Genomic DNA, 6000 nt, shown 5'->3' on the forward strand with positions numbered 1-6000 from the left:
GATTCTGTAAGTTAGGAATTCAGACAAGGTGCAGTGAGGATGACCTTCCTCTGCTCCTTGAATCCTGAGGCCTGTCCTGGGAGCACCTGCAGGCGTGAGGTTATTTGATCATTGGGGTATGGAATCATCTGGAACTGATTTTGGACAGACAGGAAATTTAGCCTCCTCTGGTGGTAGCCTCATGGAAGTTGGATTTTATACACGGTGGTTTAAACTCCAAAATGAATATCACAGACAACAAGGTGTAAGCTTCATTATTTTTTATGACATAGCCTCAAAATATAAGAAGCATAACTTCTGCCACTTTCTATTTGCTGTAATTGTGATTTGACTTTATTTCTAGACAAAGAGTGTCATAGGTCTAAAAGGGTATTCAGGAAGGGACATGTTGTAGCCAACTTTGGAAAACACCAAATTGACTTTCTCCTAAAGAAATTTAACTTAACTAAACCCTTTCTTCACACACAGACATGTATTTTTTTTTCTTTTAACCTTGATCCAACAGAGAGGTCCAATAGTCATGAAATATGTTATTATGCATTTTCTTAGTAAATTATGCATTTTGAAGTGTCATTTAATTTTGGAATGTCATGTCCTGCCTTTAAAGTTTAACATCTTGTTTCAGAAAAAGAATCAAACACAGCGGCTCTTCCACTGCCCTCTGTCCTCAGTCACTCGGCATCAACCCTGGAGAATCAACCTCTTAACAGGAAAGCAGAGGTACCAGCCAATGATACTCAAAAAGCAAATAGAGCCTATCTTCCTCAACAACAAGGTAGAACACGTTCTTTCTCACAGAGGTTGTAAGTGGTGTAGGATGGATTCAATCCATTGTACTGGAACTTTTGACTAAGTTTTAGTCCTAAGGACTTTATAACCAAAATATGGATATTTCCAAAATAGAGAAATAAAAAGTGTATTGTAATGATTTAGGTAGTTAAATAGTTTTCTCTTTGATAACATATGCAGAATAACACAATGGCCTGGTACTATTTAGGAAGTATTTGATGTGCTAACAAAGCCAAGAAATCTGGATTTTCTATATAGTCAACTTAAAAGAGACCATCAGTGTGGTTATCAAGTAAATGTTCTGGCCGGTGCCACGGCTCAATAGGCTAATCCTCTGCCTGCGGTGCCAGCACCCCAAGTTCTAGTCCCAGTTGGGGTGCCGGATTATGTCCTGGTTGCCCCTCTTCCAGGCCGGTTCTCTGCTATGGCCCGGGGAGTGCAGCGGAGGATGGCCCAAGTGCTTGGGCCCTGCACCCGCATGGGAGACCAGGAAAAGCACCTGGCTCCTGGCTTTGGATCAGCGTGATGCACTGGTCACAGCACTCCGGCCGCGGCGGCTATTGGAGGGTGAACCAATGGCAAAGGAAGACCTTTCTCTCTATCTCCCTCTCTCACTGTCCACTCTGCCTGTCAAAAAAAAATTTTTTTTAAAGTAAATGTTCTTTCTTCATGTCTCAACTGTCTTGGTGAAACTTCTCTTTTCAGGTATGGATTTAATTTCTGTCTGACTTTTTTCAATATTACCTATTATGTGAAGTGCATATGTGCGTTTGTTGGGCAGAGGGAACTATGTGTGTCTATAGCATCTGATGAGACAGTAATGATCAAGGATGCAGAGAACATTAACAGAATTCACACTTATGTAAGGATTACACAGGAAACACCGAATAATTGCAAAATCACTGCCTAGAATATAGCATTGTTACTCTACACATATTTATAACTGAACAATCTATTTTATAGAAGCTATGGCCACAAGGTATGTTCATGAAGTTACAACATTAAAAGCTATAAAACAAGACCACCCTTTGGAAACAACATTAAAGGCTATAAAACAAGACCACCCTTTGGATCTCTCTTGAAGGAAGTAGATATAAGAATTCTTGATTTGTTTTAAGATAGTAGATCTGAAGACAGAAAATAAGGTTGTAGGAGCCTTAAAGAAAGGTAACCATGGCCTTTTTCTGCTCTGCAAAATTTTTTCAACTACATTTTTAATAGGGTAGACATTCCTAAGGGCATTTCCCCTGAGGAAAGATAAGCCAACTGTAGCCATGGAAGGCAGACCAAGATCAGGCTGAGCAGTACATTGCCTGAAACTCTTGAGTTTGGGGCTTGCACTGAGAAGGATCATAAGTAGAAGTAGTTAAACCATATCTTATGTTGGAAAATCAATTTGCTACCTCTGATCCTGCTACAAATATTGGATGTTGTTAACTCTTTATACAGGGAGGTTGGAGGTTTCTCCCTTCAAACAAGGAATAGAGTACCAGGGAGAAAAGAAATAAAGGCCTTAAGAAAAGTGGGCCAGACAGTATTGAAGTTGATATGAAATAAAATCTCTAATGCTGGCCTGAAGACAGGAATGCCATTGACACAGGATAGAGACTGCTTTTTAGCCAAGAAAGTGACAATCAAGGAAGATTTGTGTTAATACATGGATTTTGGAAGATAAATCTCTTAAAACCTTCAATTGTCCTTTTTATCTGGACTTAAAAGTTGATATAAAATCAAAACATGTTGTTTGGAATGATGAATGTGAATATCAATCAATAAATAAATGAGAAAGTGTCTAAGGGAAGTAGAATGGTGACTTTAACTTTTATAAAATTACTTTTTGCAATAATGAAAATCTACCAAGGAAATGATTTCTGCAGCTCAATTTTATACACAGATATAAAAGACCAAGTAACATTTGCATCCCATATATTTTTATATGTACAATTAACAGAAGAAGTATCAGACAAAAGAAGTAATTTTAGGAATGGAATTGAGAAAATAAAACATGCATTACATGTGGGAAGAGTGAGCAGTTCCATTTTGTAACAGAATACTGGGTGAGACAGAAAAGTGAAAGGATCAGAAGAGTGAGGTAGGACTCAACTGCTTAGCTTAGAGAATGTATGTGGTCTTCAAAAAGTTCAGAGAAGATGCATACTATGGAAACAATATGCATGAGTTTCAAATGTTTTATGCACCAAAAATAAACTAACACTAACTTGTTATAAGACCTCTGAACTGGATCTAGTTTAAAGTGCTAAGAAAGGTAGGAAAGCAGTTTGAAAAGATCTCCTAAAGAGCAACAAGGATTCTGCTGAAGTTATTTCAGAGTAGACATCAATTTTACAGTGAAGCTCAAAATCACGAATGGTGGAAACGTTGATGCTTTATGAAGTTTATGGGGACAATGTCCCAGAGAAATCAGCAGTTTACAAATGAATATCTCACTTATATAAAGGAGAAGATACTGAAGACAAGCTCTGGGGTTAGCACTGTGGCGTAGCAGGTAAGGCTGTCCCCTGCCATGCCAGCATCTCATATGGGCGCCATTTCAAGTCTGGCTGCTCCTCTTCTGATCTGGCTCTCTGCTATGTTTGGGAAAGCAGTAGAGGATGGCTCAAGTCCTTGGGCCCCTGCATCTGCATGGGAGACCTGGAGGAAGCTCCTGGCTCCTGGCTTCTGATCAGAACAGCTCCAGCCATTACAGCCAACTGGGGAATGAACCAGTGGATGGGAGACCTCTCTATCTCTCTCTGTCTCTCCTTATTTCTCTGTGTAACTCTGACACTCAAGTAAATAAATAAAAGCATCTTAAAAAAAAAAGATGACGAACTCTGTAACAGCAAATCATCCATCCACTTCAATTTGTGAGAAAATAAATGAACTTCTTCATGTCCTATTAAAGAGCATGAATGCTTAACAGAACCGAGCTGTGAACACCATAGACATCTCAATTGATTCAGTTTGCACAACTCTGATTGAGAAATTAAAGTTAAGAAGACTTTAGTTGATGAGTGCCAGAATTGTTGCACTTACATTGGTTCTAGACAAGAGCAGACTTTTTAATGAAAAGTTTTGGATATGTTACTTCTTTTAAAAGATTTCTTTATTTATTTGAAAGGCAGAGTTACAGAGAGACAGAGGCCAAGCAGAGAGAGAGAGAGAGAGAGAGATCTTTCATCTGCTGGTTTATTTCCAAAATGACCACAATGGCTGGAGCTGAGCTGATCCAAAGTCAGGAGCCAGGAGCTTCTTCTGGGTCTCCTACGTGGGTGCAGGGGCCCCAAGCATTTGAGCCATCTTCTATTGTTTTCCCAGGACATAGAGGAGAGCTGGATTGGAAGTAGAGCAGCCGGGTCTCGAACTAGCACCCATATTTGATGAGAGTAGCACAGGTGGCAGCTGTACCACTGTGCCACAACGCTGACCCCTGAGCATGTCACTTCTAAAACTCCCTGACAGGAAATTTGTTATAAAGATTGAATTGTGTTCCTCAAAAAGATATGATGGTGAATTCCAAGATGGCTGAATAGGGAAAAGGCATGTTGATTTTGACCACGGCAAGATAAGAGAAGAAAAGCAGAGGAAGTCTATTCCCAGGGGAGAGTTGGAAAGAAGTTTGCTATGGAAAGTCTACAGAGAGAAGAAACACACTATGGAGCAGCGTGGACAGTATAAACACTCAGCAGCAAGTAGGGACACTGTCACTCCCACAGCTGAGGGCTGGAGGAAATGCCAGCTGCTGGGGGTGAGGTGTAAGAGGACAGTGGCAGCCTGTGTCACAAGTCACTGGTGGTATTGCCTAAGGAAGAAACCTCAGACCAGACTGACTCCGAGTCTGACCTGGAGCCTGAGTAGGTGGCAGGGTGACCACCTAACCCGAGAGAAAGAAAAGCACATTTCTTTCTCCCTATCCCCTGACAAGTGCATGCAGCGACCAGAAAGGAGAACGTGTCATCTTAATGCTAGTAGAAGCTGCAATGGCTCTGTCATGCATAACTAGGGGATTTTAGGGGATTTTGTCAGAGGCAAAAATCTATATTCCTGCTATCTTTGAGTTTGGTACAGAAGGTTGCAAGGGAGCTGGAAACTCACTTAGGACTGTGAGGCACTCATACCCCCACTCTATCACAGGCTCTGGGGCTCAAATGCTGTATGGAGCACCCACATCCAGCTCGCTCTGAGAATAGCCCTGCTCTCTCCATGGACAGCACAGTCTCACAGTGCTGAAAGCGGATCCTTTGTACCCTGTGACTGTGAGAGCCTTGCAAGCTATGACTGAGAATTCTGTGACCGCACAATAGGATGTGGGGTTTAGCTCCATCATTGGGCAATCCGTGTCTCTGGCTTCAAGACTCAGAACTCCTTGATTGCCTGGGGTGGGTCATTTCAGAGGGATGCTCTGCACAGATTCTTTGTGTGGTTCCTGCACCAGAGTGGGTGGAGGTTGTAAGCCACTGTGAGCTAAGCCCAGATATTGAACACTTTGGAAGAGAGGGGGTGTGGCTGTGATTATGCCACCAGGCATGATCATATCCTCCCTGCTGTTGACAATCAGCCAACTTGGACATCACTCTGAACTCTCACCACACCCTTGAGCACTAATCAGAGCTCCCTGGCCCATTCAGCACACTCCTCTGGCTGTGTACTACAGAGCAGAAACTCCATTACACTATAGAGACGCAGACAGAGGAGGAAACCAACAAATGCCACAAGTGCCTAGAAATAAACGTGGAAATACAAAAAACAAGAACAAGGAAGACAATATGACTCCCCAAATAGAATACAACAACATTTCAATATTAGAAGCTGAAGACAGGGGTAGCTGAAGTGCCTGAAAATGAATTCCAAAGAATGATTATAGGATTACTCATAAACACAGATAGACAAATTCATGAGATAAAGAAATACTTACATGATGTGGATGAAAAATTTTGCCAAGATATTGAAGAGAAATCAAACTAATAATAGAAATGAAGACTCCAATATGTCAAATAGAGAGACAGAAAGAAGAATATCTGAGCTAGAATACAAATCCTTGAAAATAACACACTCAAACAAAAAAAAAAAAAGAAGAAGAAAAATTAGAAAAACTGAAAACAGTATTTGAGATTTAGGAAATATTATCAAATGACCAAATATAACTATTTTAGGAGTTTCTAAAGATGTTCAAAAAGAGAATAGGTTAGAAGGCCTTTTAAGAGAAATCTT

At 40.8% G+C, this 6000-nt stretch overlaps 1 pseudogene; it reads right to left on the reverse strand.

Moving 5' to 3' along the window:
* The window catches only part of LOC127490797 (phosphoglycerate mutase 1-like), an 85963-nt pseudogene extending 80850 nt beyond the window's left edge, over positions 1 to 5113 (reverse strand).
* Positions 5114 to 6000: the final 887 nt, after the last annotated feature.

The sequence above is a fragment of the Oryctolagus cuniculus genome, chromosome 6 (genome assembly GCF_051225735.1).
Source record: "Oryctolagus cuniculus isolate XC-2025 breed Fujian yellow rabbit chromosome 6, ASM5122573v1, whole genome shotgun sequence".
Lineage (NCBI taxonomy): Eukaryota > Metazoa > Chordata > Mammalia > Lagomorpha > Leporidae > Oryctolagus > Oryctolagus cuniculus.